Raw genomic sequence first — 26,044 nt, forward strand, 5'->3', positions numbered from 1 at the left:
ACTTGCCACTATTTTGCAGGAAGAATGGTATAAGATTGCCTTCAAAACCATACAGGACCTGTATTTATCCATTCCGACACGACTTGAAGCTGTTTTGTGCCACTGTGGACCGTGAGATTGCGTGCCTTGCAGTCCTGTTAAATGTGGCTGCAATTGAACCTGCTGTTGACGTGGGTCCCTTCATGCGCCTTGAATAATGAACCGATCTTCTGCTGTTGTAGTTGATCGTGGTCGACCACCTCCTCTCCTTTGGGCACCACCATGCACATAAAACAATGCAGTGAGAAATACTAAACTCCTGGGCTACACTTGTCACACTTTGTGTGGTAATGAAGAACACCACCACACTGCTCTGTAACTGCTCACTGATTGACACACACTGTCTGTTTCCGTTCCTTCAACTGCCTCGCTCTGAGGGGTATCTCCCATTTAGCACTATAGTCTGCTGATATCACACCACGTGAAGTCCAGTTTTCTATGAACAACTTGGAGATTCCTGGCAACATTCTCCAACACTTTCATTCATTTCCACCGAGTAATTAATACGTCGTATTACTTTGTCCACCTCGTGCTTGAGTTTTGCAGAATAATACAGACACGATCCCGTCACATTAATGTGACTACCGCCTGCATTGGACGTCAACGTGCAATAATCACTCACATACCATAGGTGGCAGTACTAGCGATGGAGGATATGTGAAGCGTGTCGGTGGAACGCGACCAAACAGTGCAATCCTTGTCGTAATTCGTAAACGAAGCAATTTATCTGACGTCCGAAAGGGCATGGTCATCGGCTCACGGGGGTACAAGGGTGGAAGCATATCCAAAACTGCTAAGTTTTCAAACTGTTCGCATGCCTCCGTGTACAGGGTATACCGTGTATGGCATAAAGGTTCCATCCAAACCCGGCACCGAGAAAACTGTGGTGCACTATGAGCCATAGACGACACATGTAATCAACGGCTGTGGAGATGTGCGGATAGACGTGCAGCTGTTGAGCAACTGACCATCGAGATGAAACAAGGGGCTACCAATAATATCTCCTCAACGACCGTTCAGCGAACATTTCTGCGTATGGGCTCCACACCAGGCATCTGGTGCATGTACCCATGCCGGCTGCTTTTCATCAAAAATGGTTCAAAAGGCTCTGATCACTGTGGGACTTAACAGCTGAGGTCATCAGTCCCCTAGAACTTAGAACTACTTAAACCTAACTAACCTAAGAATATCACACACATCCATGCCCGAGGCAGGATTCGAACCTGCTTTTCATCGCCAATGAAGACTATAGCGCAACTAGGTATCCACTGAATGGCGACAAAAGGTCTTTGCTCTATCGGACAGGTGGCCGTTGAGGTGTACGATGTGAAACATCTCAATGCAAACACCCTGCAACAATCCTCGTAACCTTATGATCTGTGGAATGATTTCGTGGCATCTATTGGGTGTCCTCATCATTCTGAAAGGCACAATGGCTCAACACAATTATGTATCTATCCTTGGGGACCATTCCTACGCCTACATGAAGTTCGTTTGTAATCGGTACAATAGCATCTACCATCGGGACAACGTAACGTGTCACACAGCTTGCAGTGTACGTGCGTGATTCTAAGAGCACCAGTATGAGTTTCCCGTACACCACTGGCCAGCAAAATTCCCGGGTTTAAACCCAATCGAGAATCTGTGGGACCACCCCAGTCGGGCTGTTCGTATCATGGATTCTCAACCGAGAGATCTGACGGCACTGGAGTCAGCATGGCTCCACATCCCTGTCAGTACTAACCAGAACTTCATGACTATTTTCCTCCACGCTTCGCAGCGGTCCGCACTGTAAAAGGTTGTTATTCAGGCTTTTGACAGGTGGTCACATTAAAGTGACTGGATATCTGAGTATCTGGGCCGGCCGCGGTGGTCTCGTGGTTCTAGGCGCGCAGTCCGGAACCGTGCGACCGCTACGGTCGCAGGTTCGAATCCAGCCTCGGGCATGGATGTGTGTGATGTCCTTAGGTTAGTTAGGTTTCAGTAGTTCTAAGTTCTAGGGGACTTATGACCACAGCAGTTGAGTCCCATAGTGCTCAGAGCCATTTGAATCATTTGAGTATCTGGCGTTCCCCGGATATGTATTTATTCCAATTGTGTTAGTCCATTTCCTTCTCCTCCCTCTCTCTGTCCATCTCCTCCATCTTCTCAACTGCAACCACACTATTGATACCAATAAGTACTTGTGGTAGAAAACCATAGAAAACCAAAATGCTCTATAACGTAACGAGAGAGGCAAGATGTAAAAGAAGGATTAGACAGCTGTTAAGAAAAATCTTGTGTCAGTCAGAAAAGAATGCGAATTTAGGTACAGAAGAAGTGAGGGACTCTAAAACACAGGATGAGGTGAAGGTATTCCCGACAGCATACGGAGAAAGTGTGTTATGTTCTTTGCCCAGGCCTTAATGAGGTGCAGTAGAGGACTCCCTAAATGAATTTTCATTCACAATTTGTCCATTTTATTTGGACTGTTGAGCTCCGTGGCAGTGGATAATGATATTTTACTATAAAAATACAGCGACCAGCCACTTTTTTAATGCGTTTTATTTATGCCAATATGCATTTCGCGTTTGCACCCACCTTTACTTCAATTTCGCGAATTTAAAGTTACGCACTATCAGTTGTTCATTTTACTTACATTCTCCTCTCCTTGTTCGTTCTTGGCTTTTCTTCTTTTTTGTAACAGCACACTACCTAGCCGGGTACTAAGAGCTTTACATGTCTTCAGAGAGTACAAAATTAAGTTAGAAAGAACAGTACTTAGTATCAAGTTCAATATGTTTAGTAAACAGTAGCTTAGCTAGAACCTCAAAACTTCCGTAAAATATAACTCTGTCCATAGATAAACCGCTTGTATGTGAACAAAAACTTTCAGTCGACAACATGGCGGATTACGCAGTGCGCCTGTGTAAAATACGTGACAAAAAGTGTTTGTGCTGTTACAAGAAAGAGGAAAAGCCAAGAAAAAACAAGGAGAGGAGAATGTAAGTAAAACGAACTGATAGTGTGTAACTTTAAACTCGCGAAATTGAAGTAAAGATGGGTGCAAACCCGAAATGCATATTGGCATAAATAAAACGCTTTAAAATTTTTTTTAAAAAAAGTGGCTGGTCGCTGTATTTTTATAGTAAAATATAATTTTCATTCAGTATTGCAAGGGTTAAGATGCGAGTCTTGTGTTCAAGGAATAAAAAACGACTTGGCATAAATGGGTATGAATGACGACACGATACGCAATAGTACTAAGTTTAAAAATTTTTACAAAATTTAAAAGTGTTTCGAGCAGAAGGAAAAGAAAAATTTCTGGGTTACTGAAAGATTAATAAAACGACGTGAGCGAATGAAGAGCTATTCGAAGAGATAAAGACAGTGAAGAGCAGCGTGAATGCTTTTGTTTTCTAAGTCGGTTTCTTAAAGGGCGAAAACTGAAGTAAAAATAAAGAAGGCAGTAATGATGCAGCACTGATCCAGCACTTTGTTACTTCACACTTACGAAGATCTTTGCAGTCGAAGCGGTGGTCTCTGCTAGAATCTGTAGACGTAAGTGAATAGCAAGAAGAGGTAAGAGAATGAATTTAAAGCGAAGCCTTTATGGTGTCCTAAATCACTCGCTGAATATTGAAAAGGGTAGGGATGGGAGGTACGGCCGCTGCACTCTTAATCAGGATCGATGGCCGCGACCCTCGTGGAGGTGGGTAAAGAGCTCCCTGTAATTGGTCTCCAAATAAAGAAGGGGACCTTCCCTCCACTGCCTCACAATCAGATCTTGTGTTTGTCTCGCGACGCTAATATTAGTCCCCTTACTTTCAGGCCAAAGTCGGCAACCGAACGAGCCCCTGCAGCACTAAGTTTCCTGGTGGGACTACCGAGGGCGTGCACTAAAACTACAATTCGTGAATTGTACAACCCTACCACTACTATTGTAATTTAGTATGCTGATCTATATAAATGACCTGGGTGACAATCTGAGCAGTTCTCTTAGGTTGTTCGCAGATGATGCTGTAATTTACCGTCTAGTAAGGTCATCCGAAGACCAGTATCAGCTGCAAAGCGACTTAGAAAAGATTGCAGTACGGTGTGGCAGGTGGCAGTTGACGCTAAATAACGAAAAGTGTGAGGTGAGCCACATGAGTTCCAAAAGAAATCCGTTGGAATTCGATTACTCGATAAATAGTACAATGCTCAAGGCTGTCAATTCAACTAAGTACCTGGGTGTTCAAATTACGAACAACCTCAGTTGGAAAGACCGTATAGATAATATTGTGGGGAAGGCGAGCCAAAGGTTGCGCTTCATTGGCGGGACACTTAGCTGATGCAACAAGTCCAGTAAAGAGACAGCTTACACTACACTCGTTCGTCCTCTGTTAGAATATTGCTGCACGGTGTGGGATCCTTACCAGGTGGGATTGACGGAGGACATCGAAAGGGTGCAAAAGAGGGCAGCTCGTTTTGTATTATCACGTAATAGGGGAGAGAGTGTGGCAGATATGATACGCGAGTTGGGATGGAAGTCGTTAAGGCAAAGACGATTTTCGTCGCGGCGAGATCTATTTACGAAATTTCAGTCACCAACTTTCTCTTCCGAATGCGAAAATATTTTGTTGAGCCCAACCTACATAGGTAGGAATGATCATCAAAATAAAATAAGAGAAATCAGAGCTCGAACAGAAAGGTTTAGGTGTTCGTTTTTCCCTCGCGCTGTTCGGGAGTGGAATGGTAGAGAGATAGTATGATTGTGGTTCGATGAACCCTCTGCCAAGCACTTAAATGTGAATTGCAGAGTAATCATGTAGATGTAGATGTACCTAAATAACAGAAAACCCTGTCTCTATGTTGCCACGTATAACCCTCTAACTAAATTTGTTTAGTTTCCAAATAAAGTACACTATGGGAGCATACTCCTGTTAATAGGAAAAGCTAACCAACAGAGTTACCCTTTTTCCGGATTTGACCGTGTGTTGTGTCTAATGGATAAGTAAATCAGACTATTCAATTCTTTTCCTAAGATCTTACCCATCTTAGAAAGAAATGCATTATGAATTGTATTGTATTGAAGCTAGGAAAATTCGGTTCCAAGTTCATTTATTGGTTTAAAATATGTACTAACGATCGCCAGCCTATCGAGGCAATGAAACAGTGAAGTATTGGAAAAGCAGAAGTATGAATTTTGCCTACTTTCTTGCTACTGTTTAAGTTGTTTCATTAAATGAATATTACTCCACGTAAACAATGATTGATTACTACACTCTTATACATTACGTTTTTAAAATGGAAAAAGTCCAGTAGATAACTTCAAGGAAGCTAAAAAAATTGGCCAGCGTGGAACTTCAAAAAAACACTTTTCATAACAAAAAAACTTAGACTAAAATACTTATGTACTAAAGCACACACATTTTATGCCGAAAATTTCACTTCAAGAAAACCTCTTTCTTACTGGAATTTACTTTCAAAACTAACCATGTAAAGTTATTTAACAGATTCTAATAACTTGGTTTCACTCTGTCTGAATTTTATGTCAGCAAACGTTTACTATAACACTTTGCAATAGTTAAGAAAACTTTCTCATTATTTACGCAAAAACAGTTAAAATGATGCCTCTTTATATTAACTTGACACTTCATACGTATGTAAAATACGATATCCGGATTAATAATACACCAGGAAGGAATCTTATATAGGTCTATGATTGGGATGAAACAACAGGGTGAAACAATATCTTTAAAACTCAAGAAGACACAGTTTAAATTAATGTACAAATGTAAAATACAAAAAATTTCGTCTCTGGTGGCTGTAGGCTTGGGTGTGGCGAACAATCTTAGCGGCTACACTACCCACAGTACGGCCTGTAAGTATCTTGCAGTATGGACTCAATTTCTCTTCTTGGCGTTGTTCAGTTTTACATTGAGTAGCCCAACAACTCGCAGCTATTCCGTACGCCGCTTGCAGTCTTCACCCGAGGCATTTTTATGCAAATTTGCAGGCAAAGCTTTTCCTGCTCCACCTCATCCCTGCTGCCTACAGACTGTGTGACTTAGTTACCGCGCTTGCTCTAGGCAGCGCGCCATTTACCCTTGCCATATTTTCCACTCCCCAGACCCACTTTCGTCTCAAACAAAAGCACACTGGCTTTTACATAACACCTATCTCTTACATTGTTCCTAAGCGTGACCATTTCTTACAATTGCGAAATTTACATCAACATGGACAGTTTATACACAAATATTTTTAAATACAAAACGTCATCAGAAAATTATTTAACGTAATAAACAGTTTACATAGTATTTTACATACGTTACTCACATATAATGCAAAGAACTTCAACTTCAGTATAGCACACTTTACATATACAGAAAATATAGTACCAATATGGGAAAATTTTAAAGCAAAAAATTATGAAAATTTTGATGAACCATAAACAAATAGTGTTACGATTGGTACTTAATATTTATACGTAGAATTTTCTTTTTCGTTCTAGTTGAGATTAATTTCGAAGCCTCCTCGACCACAGTCTTAACATCAGACAATAACCGACGGTTGATTGTGTGGGATATTCGATGCTGCTAGGGCTGTTAGTTCTTCATAAATCCGCAAAAGGCGGAAGTTCCTCCTCCCTCATTCTAAAACGAAATATAGGAGCTTCAAGGTAGTTTTAAAACAGCATCTTTGTTTCCGCCTACTGTCCTGTTCCAATTTACATACAGCTATGCTGGAATCATTACAAGAACCGGAAAATTAAAGCTGTATGTTCAATCGTGAACGATGTATTAGGACAGAATGTAGATACTCAACATATTATACCTCTGTTGTGTGAGAAAAAAATTGTTTGTGATCCACCAGAGTTGTGCAAAATATTTAATAATCACTGATTTTCAATACTCTGCAAGTTAAATCAAAATCTTATTGAAATAGGGAACTAGGTATAACTATTGAAAACTAGTGTTCCGAGGGAATTTCGTCACTTGAAGCTACAAGAAACAAGCTAAGGTGAAATTGAATCAATAATTACACAATTAAACAATAAAGTTATCCACGGTTATGATGAAATTTGAATTAGAATAATGAAGATCAGTGCACCTTCAGTCAGCCGGCCGCGGTGGTCTAGCGGTTCTGGCGCTGCAGTCCGGAACCGCGGGACTGCTACGGTCGCAGGTTCGAATCCTGCCTCGGGCATGGGTGTGTGTGATGTCCTTAGGTTAGTTAGGTTTAAGTAGTTCTAAGTTCTAGGGGACTTATGACCTAAGATGTTGAGTGCTCAGAGCCATTTGAACCATTTTTGAGCACCTTCAGTCTTTCTAGACTCAGTCACACGTGCATTGCGTCTTTCAGGTGTGGCCAGTTTCCGTATAGACTCAAATACTAGTCAGTGAAACAACGCCGTGAGAAGTGTGAAAGAGATAACGTAGACAGTTATCGACCAGTTTCTTTACTACCAGTGTTTTCAAAAGTTTCTGAGAAAGTAATATGTGAGAGAGTAGTGTCACATCTTGCAGACACGTAATTTTCTCTCGGACTATCCGTATTTCTTCAGGATGGGAGTATCCACAGAAAATGCTATTTATTTATTTTTGTGTGGAGCAGGGCTAAACTCAGGTTGAGGACAGTGCGTATTTTCCTTGTCTTACCTAAACCATTTGATCGTGTAGATCACACATTATATGTCTGCATTAGTTGGAATATTATCGGATTATGAAAAAGCTCAACAATGGTTCACTTCATATCTGCAAAGTGAGAAGTAGAAAGTACCGATGGGAGTGGCGCAGTGGTTAGTACACTGGATTCGCATTCGGGAGGACGACGGTTCAAACCCGCGTCCGGTCATCCAGATTTAGGTTTTCCATAATTTCCCTAAATCACTTTAGGCGACTGCTAGGATGGTTCCTTTGACAGGGCTCTGTCGATTTCCTTCCCCGTCCTTGACACAATCCGAGTTTATGTTCCGCCTCTAGTGACCTCGATGTCGACGGAACATTAAATCCAATCTTCCTTCCTTAAGTAGAAGGTTGTCTTCGAGTGTCAAGAAACAAAGAAGATAATTGAATCTGACTGGGAGCATGTGAAATGGGGAGTGCAACTGTTATTGATGTATATCAATGATCTGGCACTAAACATGACAGATACCACAAAAGTTTTTCTCTTTGCAGATCACGTACGTGTTATTGTGATTAAAGTGGTCCGTAATAGAAATGACGAAGCTATAAAACTCTAATTAATAATTTTAAAAACCCAGGAGACACAAAAACTCCAACAAGTAAAAAAAAAATTATTGCCTACTTAAGTTCAAAATAAGTAGCTATTTTTTTATTCAAGCGTGGTCGCATCGCAGGACCGCTAAGTAAATGAAATAAAAACGGAATACATCTAAAAACTATTAAGTATGAAGTTTAAATACAAGTCAGCTACCTAGGCAACGTAGGTAAATATCAAAACATCAATATCAAATCATCGAGTATAGGTCTTAACTGACACCTAAAAATTCGCAATATAGTCACAACCGTCAACGAGCCGGCCCTCACGCGACTGCCTGTTTGGCCAGGGGGTGCTGGTTTGGCTCGTCGCGCTTGGTCGGGCCCCGCGTACCGCGCCACTCTCGCTCGCGGTTTAATGAAGCGTCGGTTAGTACGCTGTCATCAAACCACTGCGGGACGTAGGCCTTGTAAGAGACAGTAATGCATTAAACTTATTTCGAACGTAATTATGTAAAAATATAATAAAAATGATTAGGTAACTCTGTTCTTTAACAACGGTAAGCTATTTAAAGACGGGTTAGTTTTCATATTTTATATAACAAGTAATTATGACTTCACGAGCTATTCTGAGGTGTGGGTGCGCGATGCGCAGGCCTGGTAGAGATGACGCCGAACATAAGATGCTTATACTCAGCAGTAATGAAAGTATACTATTCTAGAAGGGATTGCTGCTGTTAACTTCTTTCTTTAAATTTATTTATCAGTCCTTAGACTTGACGAAACGTGGATCAAAATATTACTACTTATATTAAACTTAAAGGGGCAACATATATTTTTTGTTTTTTAAAGGTTTTTAGTGTTGGAGAGTTTTAAAATTTTTAATTTAAGTTTCCTGCTTAATTTGGCTTCTGAAATTTAAACGGCTTAACAGACTTTCATGCAGCATAGCTAAAAACCATCTCGATTAGAAAAGTTTCAAATAAAAAACACTGTATTAAAATCGGACTTTTTGTTTGGAAGCTACGATGTCTGATATAGATACGAGGACACGATTCAAAGATCAAAATCGTCACTGTTGGTCCACCGGAAAGTATAATCGTATGTCCTCGCGAGCTTTTATTTAAATCTTTTTGAGTTCTACAATCTGGTACCCTGTAACTCGATTCAGCTATTATGTATTACATAGCGTGTATCAAGAGAGTGCGCTGGCGGAAAACATTTTTACGTAATGTAGCTTATGAAAATTAAACGACTGAACAAATTTTCCAGGAACATAGCTAAACAAACAGCTCTTCATCTCAGATTCCAGAGAAGTAAAAACCTAGCTGACAAGCAAAAGCTGAACGAAGCGAAAATGAGAGTAAGGAGAGCAAAGAGAAAAGCGTTCAATGAGTTTGAAATTAAGACGTTCTCAACCGACCTGAGTAAACACCCTAAGAGATTTTGGTCGTACTTAAAATCAGTAAGTGGGTCAAAAATCGTGTATTCATTCTCTAAGCGACCACACCGGCACCGAAACGGAAGATAACAGAGAGAAGGCCAAAATAATGAATTCGGTCTTCCGAAGTTGTTTCACCGCGGAAGATCGTAACACTGTCCCTCTTTTCAGTCGTCGTACGGACGTCGAAATGGCAAATGTTGAGATAACCGATCGCGGAATTGAAAAGCAGCTACAGTCACTTAGTTGTAGAAAGGCGTAAGGACCAGATGAGATACCTACAAGATTCTGTAAAGATTATGTGAAAGAACGTGCTCCCCTTCCGGCAGTAATTTATCGTAGATCGCTTGCGCAACGAAAGATACCTAACGACTGGAAAAAAGCGCAGGTCATTCCCGTTTTTAAGAAAGGCCGTGAGACAGATATTGACGTCAATATGTTGTGGAATTATGGATCATGTTTTATGCTCAAGAACTATGACGTTTTCGGAAAATGAACTCCACCTCTATAAAAATCAACATGGATTCCGCAAACAGAGATCCTGCGAAACTCAGCTCGCTCTGTTCCTCCACGAGATCCGCAGCGCAGTGTACAACGACGCTCAGGTTGATTCCGTGTTCCTTGATTTCAGTAAGGCATGTGACAAAGTCCCGTATTGCCGTTTAATGAAAAAAATACGAGCTTACGGAGTATCGAAGCAGACTTGCGATTGGATTCAAGAGTTTCTTGCTGACAGAACTCAACACGTCGCTCTTAACGGAAGTAAATAGACAGGTGTAAAGGTAATATCCGAAGTACCACAGGGAAGTGTGATAGGATTGTTGCTGTTTACAGTATATATAAATGATCCAGTAGAAGTTGTCGGGTGCTCTTTAAGTCTATTCGCAAATGATGCAGTTGTCTATACCAAAGTAGCAACGCCAGAAGATAGTAAGAATTTGCAGAACGACCTGCATAGAATTGATGAATGGTGCAGGCTCTGGCAGTTGACCCTGAACGTCAATAAATGTTACATATTGCGCATACATACGAAAAGAAATCCACTACTGTACACTTATACTTTTGATGACAAACAGCTGGAGACAGCGTCTGCCGTAAAATGTCTAGGCGTAACTATCCAGAACGACCTTAAGTGGAATGACCACGTAAAACAGATAGTGGAAAAGCAGACACCAGACTCAGATTCATCGGAAGAATCTTAAGGAAATGTAACTCATCCACGAAAGAAGTAATTTGTAAGGCACTTGTTCGCCAGATTCTTGAGTATTGTTCATCTATCTGGGATGCCTATCAGGTAGGACTGATAGTGGTCATTGAGAAGATCCAACGAAGAGCGGTGCGTTTCGTCACGGGTTCGTTTAGCTAACGAGAGAGCGTTACGGAGATGCTAAACTAACTTCACTGGCAGACGTTACAAGAGAGGCGTTGTGCATCACGGAGATATTTACTATTAAAATTTCGGAACAGCACTTTTCAGGAGGAGTATGACAACATATTACTTTCCCCCACATACATTTCGCGTATTGACCACGAGGAGAAAATTCGAGAAATTAGAGCCAATACAGAGGCCTACCGACAGTCATTCTTCCCACGCACTATTCGCGTGTGGAACAGGGTCGGAGGGATCAGAGAGTGGTACCGAAAGTATCCTCCGTCACACACCATTAGGTGGCTTGTGGAGTATGATGTAGATGCAGATAGATAGCTAAGAACCATCCCGATTAAACCAACTTTCAAACAAAAAAACTGTATTAAAATCGCACCTTTCGTTTGGGAGCTACGGTGCTACAGACAGATACACGGATATACACGTTAAACACACAAACCCCTCTGTTTGGGTGGTGGGTTAAAAACTTACAACACCCCTCTATTTACGCCGGGCGCTAGAGAGGATAGCCAGTAACATCAGAACGTGGATTTCATAGACTAGCTAACGCTTAACTGTAATAAAACTCAGTACATAGTTTCTGACACGGAATTGTTTTAAATTCCAAATTCCACTCTCGCAGGGTGGTTAAGCGGCCAGTGAAGTCGAACATTTTAAATTCTTAGGACTGATGGTAGAGGGACTGCTTACTTGGAAGTACCACATTCAAGATCTTGTGCAGAAATTGAATGCTGCTGTCTTGATTATAAGAATGATCTACACTGCCTCTGACACTGAAGCATCTGTTTACTTTGCTCACTGTCAGTCCACTGTGTGTTATATTTTGAGGTAGCTGTCTCCATTCACCAAGACTATTCTTAACCCTGAAACGGTCGGTCACACTGATACGCAGTGTTAGTTCGCGAACTTCGTGTAGGGCGTTACTCAAGTGTCTTGGAATTCTCTATCCCTGTAAATATTTTCCGATATAGGATTTGCAGTTGACAATACTGAATCACTCAGAAGAAACTGAAATATTCATTCAATGAACACTACATGGAAAAACGCACTTGTATAACGCTTTCTTAAGCATCGTACATTGGTACTGGTCAGCATATTTGATTTCCAATAGAACTCCAGCATAACCGAAAAAATAAGTGATAAATCCTATACAATCAAATCCCAGTTGAAAGGTTCCTTTGTGACACACACTTTCTATTTTGAACAGGAGCTCCTCGCAGTGGTTGAGACCTTTTCTCTGTACTGTGACATTTATTCGTGTACGCTCTTTTAAAAATTCTTTGTTTATAAATTTCCTAATCAGCTTTCTGTAAGCAATTTACTGATTCATTTCGTTTTTTTCATCGCACGGTCCCACGGAAAGCGATAAACAAGTAACTGAACAAAAAACCGTTTTTTCACTTACCATATTCGATTGTGTGGTTCGTTGCTGAACCAACGGGTTAATGAAAGAATCTACGTGGCAGGACCAGAAAACTTTGGGCAGACACGGTGTCAAGAATAATTAGTCTATATTTTGAAAGGTGGTGGTATGGATCAAAACAAGAAAAAATGTTCTGTAAATATGGGCTCTTAAGAGCACACCTTAAGAATTACGAGCGCTTATTGAACTTCGTACTGTGAAAAACACCCCTCCTGCTGCAAGCTTTCAATTAATAGGAACGACCTACAGAATGCAGTAAATAAGTGAGTGAACAAGTGAGAGCACATTACTGTTACGTGAAACAGCAGAGCTTCTTATGAAATCTGCTTGCTATTACAGACGACAACATTTGTGAGCCGTCGATGAAGGAGCTGTTCAATATGGTGTTCATTCATAATAAGGCATGCTTCTGTCCTACGTCTTAGTCAAGTACTCTCTGAAAAATTCGATGCTTGTCGTGAATGCTCTGGTAGACACCGATGACGTGTTTCTGTAGTGTTTGTACATTATTAATGGGCTTGAATACACCAAAGATTTCAATTGTCCCCACAATCAAAAAATCCACGTGATTACGATCGAGGTAACTAGATGGCCAACGTACTGGACCTCACCGACCAATCCACTGCTTATTAAATATCTGTGTTCTCACTCAGTAATAAAACAATATCGATCCTCTACAACTGGAGTATGAGAGTGCGAGCTCTTCCGTGATCTCCCTTGTTGGAGCTACGGAGCCAGAGTCCGATAGCGGCAGGAAAAGACGGCTGAATAATTAAGTAGATGTTTACCTGTGTTGTGGATAGTTTCCAGTGTACGGTACACAGACTTCGCCATAGCTTGCATTTACCAGACTATAGCAGGGGATAATGTCTCTCATTTTCCGTGTTGAATAAAAGGCTTCCATTATGTGAAAAGATAATTTAAAACATTCCGCAGATATATCGAAACACAGACTGCTTCTATTAGAGTTAGTGTATGCGTCGCACTTATCCAGAACTGTGAATACTATTTACAGGAACACTAACAGATGTTTATTGCATACTTTATCTAAAAAATCCGCCGTAGGCGACATTTACATGTCAAAGATTCCTCAAAAAGCTTGTTAACAAAACCAAGAAACACTGTTTGTCTACTCCGGCGAATAATAACACATACTGGCAAATGAACGTCACTGACTGAACGCAGTAGTTCTAAACTAAAAAGCAGAACACACAAAATGAAAATGTTAGATCTCGTTGTCTTGAAGAAAAGTACAACGAAATGCTCAGTTCTTCCGTCAATGCATAGAGTTAAAGTTCCACAAGAGGTTTTACGTTATTCCTGTAGACACGGAGTTAAGGTTCGTTTCGAACAGTCTACTGTCAGTGTACTACAAGAATAACTTTAGGCAAGTTTTACGACATCCACAACCACGAAGACAGATCCGTCAGCGGAGCCGCGGAATGGGACGGAAGTCGATAGATGTTATATACATGTACAGACAAACAAATGATTATAGTTTCATAAAATTGGATGATTTATTCAGGAGAAAGAGCTTCACAAATTGAGCAAGTCCATAGCGCGTTGATCCATTTTTGGTCCTTATGCAAGCAATTATTTAGCTTGAAATTTATCGGTAGAGTTGTTGATGTCCTCCTGACGAATATCGTGCCAATTTCTGTCCAATTGATCGGTTAGATTGCCAAAATCGCAAGCTGATTGGAGGGTCCTGCCCATAATGCTCCAAACATTCTCCAGTGGTGAAAGATTCGGCGACCTTGCTGGAAAATTAGGAATGGAAAGCACGTTGACAACCAGTAGAAACTCTCGTCGTTGGTGGGCGGGCATTATCTTGCGGAAATGTAAATGCAGGCTGGCTTGCCTTGAAGTACAACAAAACGGGACGTATAATATCGTCGACCTACTGCTGTGCTGCAGGAGTGTCGCGGATGACAACCAAAGGTGTCCTGCTATGAAATAAAATAGCACCACAGACCATCATTCCTGGCTGTCGGGGCGCATTGAGGATGACTGTAAGGCTGGTATTCCACCGCTGTCCAGGGCGCCTCCAGACGCCCCTTCGCTGGTCATCAGGGCTCAGTTCAAAGCGGACTCATCATCGACAAGTCTACTCCAGTCAATGAGATTCCACGCCGAATGTGCCCGACACCACTGCAGACGGGACTGTTGGCGTACAGAGATCAATGGTAGTCGGCGCAAGGGGCACCGTGAGTTCAGCCCTCTTTCTGTGGGCCTTGTTGTCACCAAAGCATCAGCTCCACGTCGGATAGATTATAATGATGAATCCGGGGCTCCGAGTGCCTGTCTGACGATTGGTCCATTCTCACGATTTGCCGCCTCTCTAGGTTGACCGCTTCCTTCTTGACGCTTCGCCCATTCCTGCCAGCACGTCGAATCATATTCAGATGTCGATCGATTCGCTGATTACACTAACCGGCTTGTTTGAGCCCAACCACTCGTGCTGTCTCAAATGTTGGCATCTGTGTAAATTGTACACGCGACTGTTGCTAGACATTGCTACTGTCCCATAGAGTACACGAATAATTTATACCATCATATCGACATGTCCCCTGTTTAGTATCCTTTCCAGCTAGGTGGTGAAGCTGCACTGCAGCGTTACATATTATCTATCGGCCGCCAAAGTTTACACCTTCCGTTTCCGTCGATACCTGCATGAATATCAATTTGTAACCTATTTGTACTCGTATACCTCCTTCGTAGTGCGTCTTTCGGCCACGTTTGCTGCGGATGCAAGTAGGTTCCCGCGAGACGCGACCCCTGACGGCACTCCAAGGGCCGCCTAGTGGAAGACAGGAAATATAATTTCCGGCGAAAAGTGGCTGCCTGGCAAGCGGGCAACCCCGGACGCTGGGACGTATGATGTGTTTTCGACATTGGAGGCGTAACGTCGAGACATATCAGTATCGATGGACTGAGAGAGAGGAATGAGTCCTCATTTGTTTGGCTCTGAGCACAATGGACTTAACTTCAGAGGTCATCAGTCCCCTAGAACTTAGAAATACTTAAACCTAACTAACCTAAAGACATCACACACATCTATGCCCGAGGCAGGATTCGAACCTGCGACCGTAGCGGTCGCGCGGCTCCAGACTGTAGCGCCTACAACCGCTCGGCCACTCCGGCCGGCCTCCTTTGTTTACTGCATTCTGTAGCTCATTCGTCATAGCAAAAAAACTTGCAGTAGAAGAGTGTGTCTCACACTAACAGAGACCAACAAGTGCTCATAGCTCTTAATGTAGGTCATCTAGTCTATGCTTGCTGGACATATTTTCTTGTTTTGGTCAATATTACCACTTCTCAATATATGGAACAAGTTCTCTTAACACCCTGTATAAATATCACCATTTTGACCATTCGATATCTTATATCTTCTTCAGCCCTTGAAAATAAATACTACTCCATTTTTAAATTTTAAAACCAACCCTCTCGGACCGAAAACAGATACTGCGAGCGCAGTGGGAATTCTCCTTGCTGGTCCCAGTCTTATGGCTCTATCTCTGAGAGTTTCCATGCTTGCATTATATTCATATCCAGTTCCATACTATTCTACAAGCCGCACAGCTTAACTGTCTTCTTATGTTGCCAACAGCGGACGCAAACTCACGACTGAAGATCCAACAGATCTGATATGAGAGACGAGGCCTAACGCTTACCAGTGACGTCATAGATATCCCACGACGTTTCGCTAACATGGGTCGTAGTCCCCCCTTTAAGTAACACTTGTAAATAGGGATGCCACGGTTTTAAATTCCGTTTATTGCTTTATTTGATGCAAACAATCGATTTTATTGGTGTTGATATACTCCCAGTAGCTTCTCCGACAAGTTTCAATACAATTTTTATGTTTTGAAATAGGTAGGCTTGAAATATCGGGAACAAGTGAGTAATGGTATGAATATTTACAGATGGTCTTTTAGCCAGTCGTCTCGTCACTTGGTTTGTTTTCGACTATCATTTGTCACCTGAGGATTTACTTTTCTGATGTACTTCACGGTAATTTCAATCACAATAACAGTTCCTACATTATAAAGTATAAAATGCATACTCGAGTCGTTTGTAAGCATATTTAAAGATAGGTTTCTGCTGTACCGTAAACGCAAGCAAATAGATTGCTGATTATACGAGGGTTATTTGGAAAATAAGGAACTATCGGTCCGAAACGGAAAATATAGTGAAAATCTGATGAAACTTTGCACAGATGCGTTGGACACTGCCTAGTACGCCCGTAGATCGCATCATGTCCCTCTTTTCTGTTGTGAGCTCACAGTGAGATCGTAAAGATGGCTATAAATTAGTGTCTCCCGCCGAGTATGAGGGCCTTGAGAAAGATTTCGCCTGAAGCTATGCAATTCACATAACATGACTGCCATGCGGTTCGTTCTACTCGACAATTCTCGGCCGCCCTCTACAGGGGCAATGAAGATGCTCCTGCAGCGTTTTCGATGGGAAGTGTTTGATCTCCCACAATACAGCCTGTAATTGGCTACCCCTGAGGTTCACCTCTGCTCATATGAACCGCTGGCTATGAAGACAATATTTTGAAGCAGACAACGAGCTGCAGTCCAGAGTAGAAAATTGTCGCCCGCATCTCGTGGTCGTGCGGTAGCGTTCTCGCTTCCCACGCCCGGGTTCCCGGGTTCGATTCCCGGCGGGGTCAGGGATTTTCTCTGCCTCGTGATGGCTGGGTGTTGTGTGCTGTCCTTAGGTTAGTTAGGTTTAAGTAGTTCTAAGTTCTAGGGGACTGATGACCATAGATGTTAAGTCCCATAGTGCTCAGAGCCAGCCAAGAAAATTATCGAAAAACACTGGAGGCTGTCTTCCATAACGAGGGAATTGAAAAGTTGGTACAACACTACGTTAGATGTCTTAAGTCCGAGCGGCGACTGTGTAGAGAAGTGACTGGAAGATGTAGCTAACCGTTGCAAATAAAACAGATTTGATTTTCACTGTGGTTTCCATTTCGCGACCTATCGTTCCTTACTTTCCGAATAGCCCTCGTATGATGCAAAACACTGAACACTGCAGCTGATATTGTTTCACAAATTATTTCTAAAATTTTAACCAGTGACAGTGAACATGTAGCAAGATTACTGAAAATATTCAGCATGAAGAAAACAGGTAACTCACGCACTTGAATTTTGTGGGCATATTATTTGCTCACTTTTGGTTGGTTTTTATAGCTAGAGAGAACACAGTGACATCGACATTCGTGACTGTTTATTTTATATTTACGAGAATGACTTAATGGAGCCAGAATAGTTCCATGGTAGATGAAGTAGTTCATCATATAATGAACTGATCTGAAGTGGTATCAAAGAGCTCGGAAGAATCAGAATTTGGAGGAGACTCTGATGCAGATAATGTAGCCACTACAGTTTCAAGCACAACTACTGTAACTGATGGTAGTCTTGGCAACACAGTTTCAAGTGGAGCAGTGGATGAAACGTCCTGCACAGTTGCAACAGATGGGATAGACTGTTCACCTGTACTTGAAGACGTACTTCATGAAAGTTGCGAAACTGGCTGTGCTACTGAGTGACACAAATGTGAAGTTATATCCGTGGTCTGAAGCTGGTTGTGAACCCCCGTCCTTTTGCAAATGAATTCCTTCTGAGGGCACATATTTGCTAACAGAAGTTGAGATGTCTAATTTCCTGCAGATTTTTAAGACTTTTTCAGCACAGGTTTTCGTATGAAATGATCTCACACCTTAACTCATGGTGGACTTAAAAATACATAATAAATTGAGCAGTTTTATTGATTGCTACTCCTAAAGAGTAAATACTGACATTTATTTCATTGTTATACTGGATATAACATAGTGTCGCTTAAAGGTTTAACGTTTTTTACAAGGCGAGCTACGATGGCGTCTCTTTTTAAAAGGCAATCGGCAATTTTTGCTTTCTGCAGATGTAGAATTAGGTGTTGAGGCATCTCTGCCACTTATTCCCGCAATGCTGCTTAAATAGACACTAAAATTCATTACGTACCTCCACTAATTGTAGACGACGTTGATGCCTGAAAACACGTTTATCAGCAGTAGTGCAGGGGAGACGCGGGGTACAGCCCAAGCAAATTGGCGGAATGGAGCGCGCTTAGCGTGCACACAGCTGCTGAGTGAACGCAGTAATCCTGTTAGGGAGCATTTGACCGTGGACGCATCCTGTATGCTAACTCGATCTGTTAGTGAGCGCTAACCACGTTTGCCGTCACGGATCCCTAATAAGCCCTTCCGGAGACAGTAATCGGATTTTTCAACATTTGTGGAGACATTTTACTAGACAGCCAGCGGCAAGATAATGTCACCAGAGGACGTGATCCACACTGATCGGCAGAGAAAAGCTTTCTGTGAGAGTCCGTGCACACTTTTATGCTTCTCTCGTTCGAGTAATGACAGCTTATAAATGAACACTGAACCAGTGAACTATACTTCAATTAAAACTTTGTGACCGATATTCTGGGGACAGTCGATGGCCATTGAGTTCGACGTACTCTTCTTTCTAGTTGGTATATACGCAGAATATGATCAAGCGTGGCTGTTGGATTGGTGAAGAGGAGAGGATCTGTACGAAATATTTTGTGTCAACCGTTGCGAGTCACCAAATATGTATATTTTTTTCCTAGGAAAAGAAATCCACTACTGTATAACGATACTACTGATGATAAATTTCTGGAAACAGACACTACTGTAATAATAGAGAAATATCTATCCGGAATGACCTTATAAGTAGAATGGCCTTTTAAAATAAGCAGTAGGGAAAGCAGATGCCAGACTAAGGTTCATAGGAAGACTCTTAAGGAAAAATAAATCATCCAATAAGAAATGGCTTACAAGGCGCTTGTTCAACCGATTCTCGAGTATTGTTGATAAGCCTGGGACACTTACCAGGTTGGAGTGATAGGAGGGGCACAGGAAATCCAACGAAGAGCGGCCCGTTTCGTACGGGATCGTATAGCCAGCACGAGAGTGTTACAGAGATGCTTAACATACTTCCTTGACAGACGCTACAACAGAGCCGTTGAGCATCACAGAGAAGTTTACTATTGAAATTTCGAGATAGTGCTTTCCTGGAAGAGTCAAACAACATATTAATTCCTCCTACATAAGTCTCGTGAAATGACCACAGTGGGAAAATTCGAGAAACTAGAGCTAATACAGAGACTTATCGACAATTATTCTTCCCATGCACACCATTCGCAAATGGAACAGGGAGTGTTGGATCAGTTAGTGGTACCAAAGCTACCCTCCACCGTACACCAACATGTGGCTTGCCGATTACTGATGTAGATGTAGATGCAAGACGTGTGCAGGAATGACAGCAAAAACTGAAGTTTTCGTATCGTGTGTATACTGTACAGTAGGAAGATAACGTGTTTAAAGTTGTAGGTTATTTCAGGGCATGCGGGATGCGAAATTTGATACATAAGAGCTACATCTGGCATCAACAATGGCTCTGACTGAACTGAACATTAATCTAATTCAGCTTGCATACTAGATACAGCTACGTCAATCCACGCTGCATCAACTCTGTGCGAGAGTTCATCGACTGTCTTCCAGTACCTCCTGGCCGGATGATCTTAGCTAGTGTAAGATCAGAAGATGCTGGTCAGGGCAAAAGTTGAACATCATCTGCATCGAGGTACAGCACGAGAAACATGCGTTCTTGCGTAATTTCGTTAAAAGATACGGAGACCGTGAAAATAGGGTGCAGTCGTTCGCCCCACGTCAGAAATGTAACGCCTGCCGTGGAAACCACCCTCTATGACAAAGAAAGGTGATCACGTTTTGTGCCGCATGGCATCCCATACCATCACGCCAAGTGCTGGGCCCACAACTAATATAATCTGGGAACATTAGTTCTTCTCGAAACCTCCACACAGTGATACTTGTACGTCCACCGTGGTCCGAAAATTGTGTACGGCCGGACAATCAATATGTCCTTCATCTCAGGTGTTAGACACATTATGTATGTATTAAACCAGAGGCCTAGAAACGACGGAGAGGATTCGTCCTGTCGTAGCCCTCAGTGGTTCACAACCCCACAACAGGCCACAGCAGTCCACCCACCCCACCGCCGCCCCACACCGAACCCAGGGTTGTTGTGCAGTTCGGCCCCCAGTGGACCCCCCCCCCCCCTGGGAACTTCTCATACCAGATGAATGTATCCCCAAATATTTGCGTGGTAGAATAATTATGGTGTACGCGTATGTGGAAATGGTGTTTGCGCTGCAGTTGCCGACACAGTGTAGCTGAGACGCAATAAGGGGAAACAGTCCGCATTCGCCGAGGTAGATGGAAAACCGCCTTAAAAACCATCCACAGGCTGGCCCACACACCGGACCTTGGCACTAATCTGCCGGGCGGATTCGTGCCGCGGACTGGCACGCCTTCCCACTCGGGAAGCAGCGCGTTAGACCGCGCGGCTAGCCGTGCGGACAAGACACATTAGGTCATGGAGATCCCTCATGAGGTTGAGTACGACCATCTTGGACCCATAGATTCGATGTATGACACCCGCGGATTTCGACCAACTCGCACAGCAGTATTGCGGATCTATAAACCGTAGTCTCGGTAGCCATAATCCTGGCACTGTTCAATTACGACACGTTCTGATAGACTTCTCTCCTTCTTAATCGAGGTATCAAATAAGGGACGATCAAGAAGTTTCCTTTTGGAGCTCGTACAGTCCAGGATCTGTTTGCCAATCGGGCAAAATCGCCGTGAGCATTGAGACAATCATACTACCGACGCTCCAAGTTGAATACACCCGTTTGGTAAAACACTGTGTCTTTCAGTGTGAGAAGTCCGTAACTGCCTGCTGCACATCCTCGTCCTACAGGAATAGTCGGCCCTTCAAGCCTTTTTCAAGGGACCGAAGCTACGATAAACGGATCGGGAGAGAACAGAACTGTAGGGCGGGTGCTGGAGTATCTACCACTTGAGTTGGCGGAACTCCTGCGTTATGACATTTCCGATATGGGGACGTGAGTTATCATAAGCTTGGCGCACCATTCCACAACGTGGGTTTCGGCAGACACGGAGCACCGTACACATTCTTAACATTCCGATGGATGTACACCGGTGTTTACCTCCGGCAGCCAACAAAAGAATAACAGCACGTTGGTTCTGTGACAACGTCGTCATACTTCATGTTTCCGTATTTACTGCACAACGTCGGAAAGACGCTAATGCCACAGTAACCCCTTGCCTACATGTCGGTCCTTATATACCAGCATCGAAGTCGCGCTACGTTGTATATACGAGGGGAGTTCAGTACGTAAAGCAACACATTTCCTTTCTCGGCCAGTTTCGGTTGAAAAAAAATGCGGAATTTGTTGTGGAACATAGTGTAATATTCCCGCTATAGCCCCTATAGTATCATGAAGCTGCAGCAGGTAGCTGCGCTATACGTAGCCTTCAAAATGGCGTCTGGAAAAGAGGTAGGTTCCAAGCAGAGAGCTGTGATTGAGTTTCATTTGGAAAACCAGAGCATCGCAGATATTCATAGCCGCTTGCAGACTGTCTACGGAGACCTGGCAGTGAACAAAAGCACAATGAATCGTTGGACGAGGGGTCTGTTATCTTCGCAATGAGGATGGCCAAACTTGTCCAATCAACTGTGCGCCGGCTGGCCACACACAACTGTGACTGCTGCAATGTTGGAACGTGCGGACACTCTCATTCGAGGTGATCGACGGATCACAAACACCTCGCTGCACAACTGGACGTCTCTGTTGGTCGTGCTGACACCCTCGCCTGCCAGTCGGGGTACTGAAAGGTGTGTGCTTGCTGGTTTCCTGGCCGCCTGAAAGAGGACCATAAAGAGCAACGAAGAACCGTCTGTCCGGAATTGCTTGCATGTTAGGAGGCTTTGTTAATGTCATGGTGACGGTCTTCTGGAACTCTCAAGGGGCTATTCTGCTTGATGGCCTACCACAAGGAGCAACGATCTAGTCTGCAGTGCATTGTGCTACCCTAAGGAAATTGAAGAAACGACTTCAGTGGATTCGTGGCCGCAAAGATGCAAACGAAGTTCTCCATGACAACGCAAAGACTGACGGAAGTCTGAGTATCTGAGAGGATCTGACAAAATTTCATTGGATTGTTCTTCCTCATCCATCTCACAACCAGGATCTTCTACCTTCCGACTTACATCTTTTCGGCACAATGAGGGGTGCACGCCTCGGGGAACGGTACGTCGTTGATGGGGAGGTTATTGATGCTGCAACACACTGGATCGGCTACAGGCCCTCCCAGTAAGTTGGCGTTAGACCGTGGCACTGAACGGAGATTATGTTGAAAAATAGGGTTTTGTAGCCAAAAGAGTTAGGAATAATATGGTATATTGGAGTCCCGAATCAAACCAGCCTACTTTCGAAAAAAAAAAAGTGTTGCATTACATATTGAAAGCCCCTGGTACTGCTTAGTACTGCCAGGTACTTTTCAACTACATTAAAATAAACATAGTCAGTAAGTCAGACTTATATAAATCTTATGTACAAATGGAAATGTGCTTCAAATGTGCGTATACTATCTGACCAATAGATCTGGACACCTGTATGCAGTGCCGAACTGACCACTACATGTCACGAGAAGCAGACCCTTCGATATAAAAGAAGGCGGGGAGCATTGTGTTGTCGAAAGACGAGCAGTAACAACAGAATGGATCCGTCAGGAGCTCTCAGTGACTATGTAAGTGGAATAGTCATTCGATGCCACTTGGGTAACAGATCTATCAGGAACATTTGAAGCCTTCTAAAGCTGCCCAAGTCGATTGTTGGTGATGTGAGTGTAATGTGGAAACGCGAAGGAACAGCCAAAGATAAATCAAGACCAGGCAGATCTCATCTGTTGCCTGACAGTGACTATCGAGCCTTGTGAAGGATAGGTGCAAAACACCGCATGAAAGCGGATGAAGGAAGGAACCACACCCGAGTTTAGAAGTGCTACCACCAGTCCTGCTAGCACTATGACTGCGTAGGGAGGTAAAAAGAATGGGGTAGTGTGGTCGAGTCGTTCCTCATGAGCAACATATTTCTGTGCTCAATGCTAAGCGACGGTTTAGATGGTGTAAAGGTCGGTTCAAGTAGACAGTGGATGACTGGAATCGAGTAATCTGGAGTGATGAATCGCGCTATACCCTGTGGCAATCCTATGGAAGGTTCTGGGTTTAGCAAATGCCTGCAGGACTTTGCCTGCTACCATACGTAGTACCAACACTGAGGTCCAGAGGAGAGGGTGTTACGGTAAGGTGGTGCTTTTCGTGGTTAGGGAGTGGTCTCCTTATTGCGCTTGAGAAAATGCTTAATTCGGAAGGAAATGAACGCATTTCTTAGCACTTTGTACTGCGTACAGTTGGTTGATTGGTTGGTTGTTTTGGGGAAGGAGACCAGACAGCGAGGTCATCGGTCTGATCGGATTAGGGAAGGACGGGGAAGGAAGTCGGCCGTGCCCTTTGAAAGGAACCATCCCGGCATTTGCTTGGAGCGATTTAGGGAAATCACGGAAAACCTAAATCAGGATGGCCGGACGCGGGATTGAACCGTCGTCCTTCCGATTGCGAGTCCAGTGTCCAACCACTGCGCCACCTCGCTCGGTACAGCGTACAGTAGACGAACAGTTCGGAGTCAGTGATTACTTGTATCAGCATGACAATGCACCCCGTCAATTAGGAGCTTCTATGAGACAATGATTTTGGACAGTAAAATTCTGAAATGTGCTGGCCTGCCCAGAGTCCCGACATGAACGGAAAGGAGCCCCTTTGGCCTGAATTAAAACGTCGACTTTGCTCGGAACTCCAGCGGCCACGTCATTACCTTCTCCGGTTTCGGCTCTTGAGGAAGATTGGGCTGCTGTTCTTCCACAGACATTGTCACCTCACTGAATGTGTCTGCAGCAGATTAAAAGACTTCGTAAAAGCGAAAGGTGGACACAGCCCATACTAATGTCGTCTGTGACTGGCAGCACACTCTCACACATCCAAATTTACCTATTAGTTGTTTCGTAAATATCTCACCATACTTTCATATAATTATCCCTGTAATATTAATGTACTGTGTCTCCATTTTTAACACACAATGCGCCTCGTACGACTACTGCAATTATAATTTTCCCTTTATGGTAGTTACCTATGAACAGTACCTCTTTCTCTTTTCACGTATATCGGTTTTCATCTCTAGCAGCAACACACTATTACTGTTACTAAACAACAAATGTGTAAACTCAAGGTAAATCAATATAATATTAATGATTAGGTGCTACCGCAAAATGTAAACAAACAGCCTTATACGGAAGTCTGGTCACAATTCCGGTTTCATGTTGACAGCATGCTAGTACGCCACGCTCACTTCACAGATATTGCTCCCCAATAGTAAGATGTGAAGTGTACATTTGTTGTATCTACGACAGCAAATTGGTTAGCATTCTTGGTGGTTGGAAACTGAAGTAAAGTAACCAAGCAACACCTAAATTTAATTAGGGAAAAACTTTCGATTTCGACAGCTGTAACTGTCATCTCCTGGTCTTAAAATTGTTTTTGTTATAAAACGTGTTCCATTGTGAACCTTACCCCATGCTGTCAATATGATTGGTATAATACAGCGCATCATACATAGGTTTCTCAAAAATAAAACCATTTACAGTTAAAAAGCATCTTGTGCATATGGGCATGTTCGCAGACGTAGGATTCACAGAGGCTTGTTAATTCTTAATTCTGTTAGTGCCACGTTTGCGAACATTCCCATGGCCACAAGTGCCTTTTTAACTGTAAATGGTTTTATTTCTGACAAACGTATGTGTAATGTGATGCGTTTTATCAACCATGATAACATGACATGAAGTACTGGCTCACAATGAAACAAGTTTTATAGCAAAAATTATTTGTAAGATCAGAAAATAACAGCTACAACTGTCGAAATTGATTGTCAACAATAAAGACCAATTTATGCGATCTTGGCTACTGACAGTTTTTCCCAAGTGAAACATACATCGCTCCATCTGAGTTCTGAGTACTAGGAAACGCGGTCATTTAAAGTTCAACATCGGAAAAGTAAATACTACGTGTAGTTCTAAGCTAAGAATTTTAAATAGTGACATGTGTAATTGCAAATATGTTTTCTTTATCCCACTGCGTTTCTTTTTGGGTTCTGTGTTTATTCCTTGGCATTCCATAAAGGGATAATTCCATAAAAGGGCGACTGAACAATGGACAGAGAGACTGTTGTTCGTATAGTTATGTTATGATTTCATCAAGACGATAATATAATCTAAACGGCGAGAGAAGATCCCTGACAGTTGGTAGCACTGTTGACAGCTTCACGCCGTGAAGTACAGAAACCGACAACCCTCAGTACTGACCATAGCCGCCTAGAAAACTCGGATGTTGCCCTAGCCACGCAAAGAAAAGTATGTTGCGTGGGTGTTCGTGGTAGGTGCGCGAAGCAGCCACGAATTGTCCAGTTTTACTATGACGGATCTTCTCTGGTCGTTAAGAGTTGTCCTTTGCGTTACAGTAAGCTGCACGCAAAAGACATCCCTGCGTTACGTATAA

General features: G+C 42.8%; 1 protein-coding gene across 1 annotated transcript in view; it reads left to right on the forward strand.

Annotated features, from left to right (window-relative positions):
* LOC126249182 (diacylglycerol kinase 1) overlaps positions 1–26,044 on the forward strand; it is a 747,622-nt gene that overhangs the window by 489,247 nt on the left and 232,331 nt on the right. The gene's annotated exons all lie outside the window — the stretch shown is intronic.

Source organism: Schistocerca nitens, chromosome 3 (assembly GCF_023898315.1).
Source record: "Schistocerca nitens isolate TAMUIC-IGC-003100 chromosome 3, iqSchNite1.1, whole genome shotgun sequence".
NCBI lineage: Eukaryota > Metazoa > Arthropoda > Insecta > Orthoptera > Acrididae > Schistocerca > Schistocerca nitens.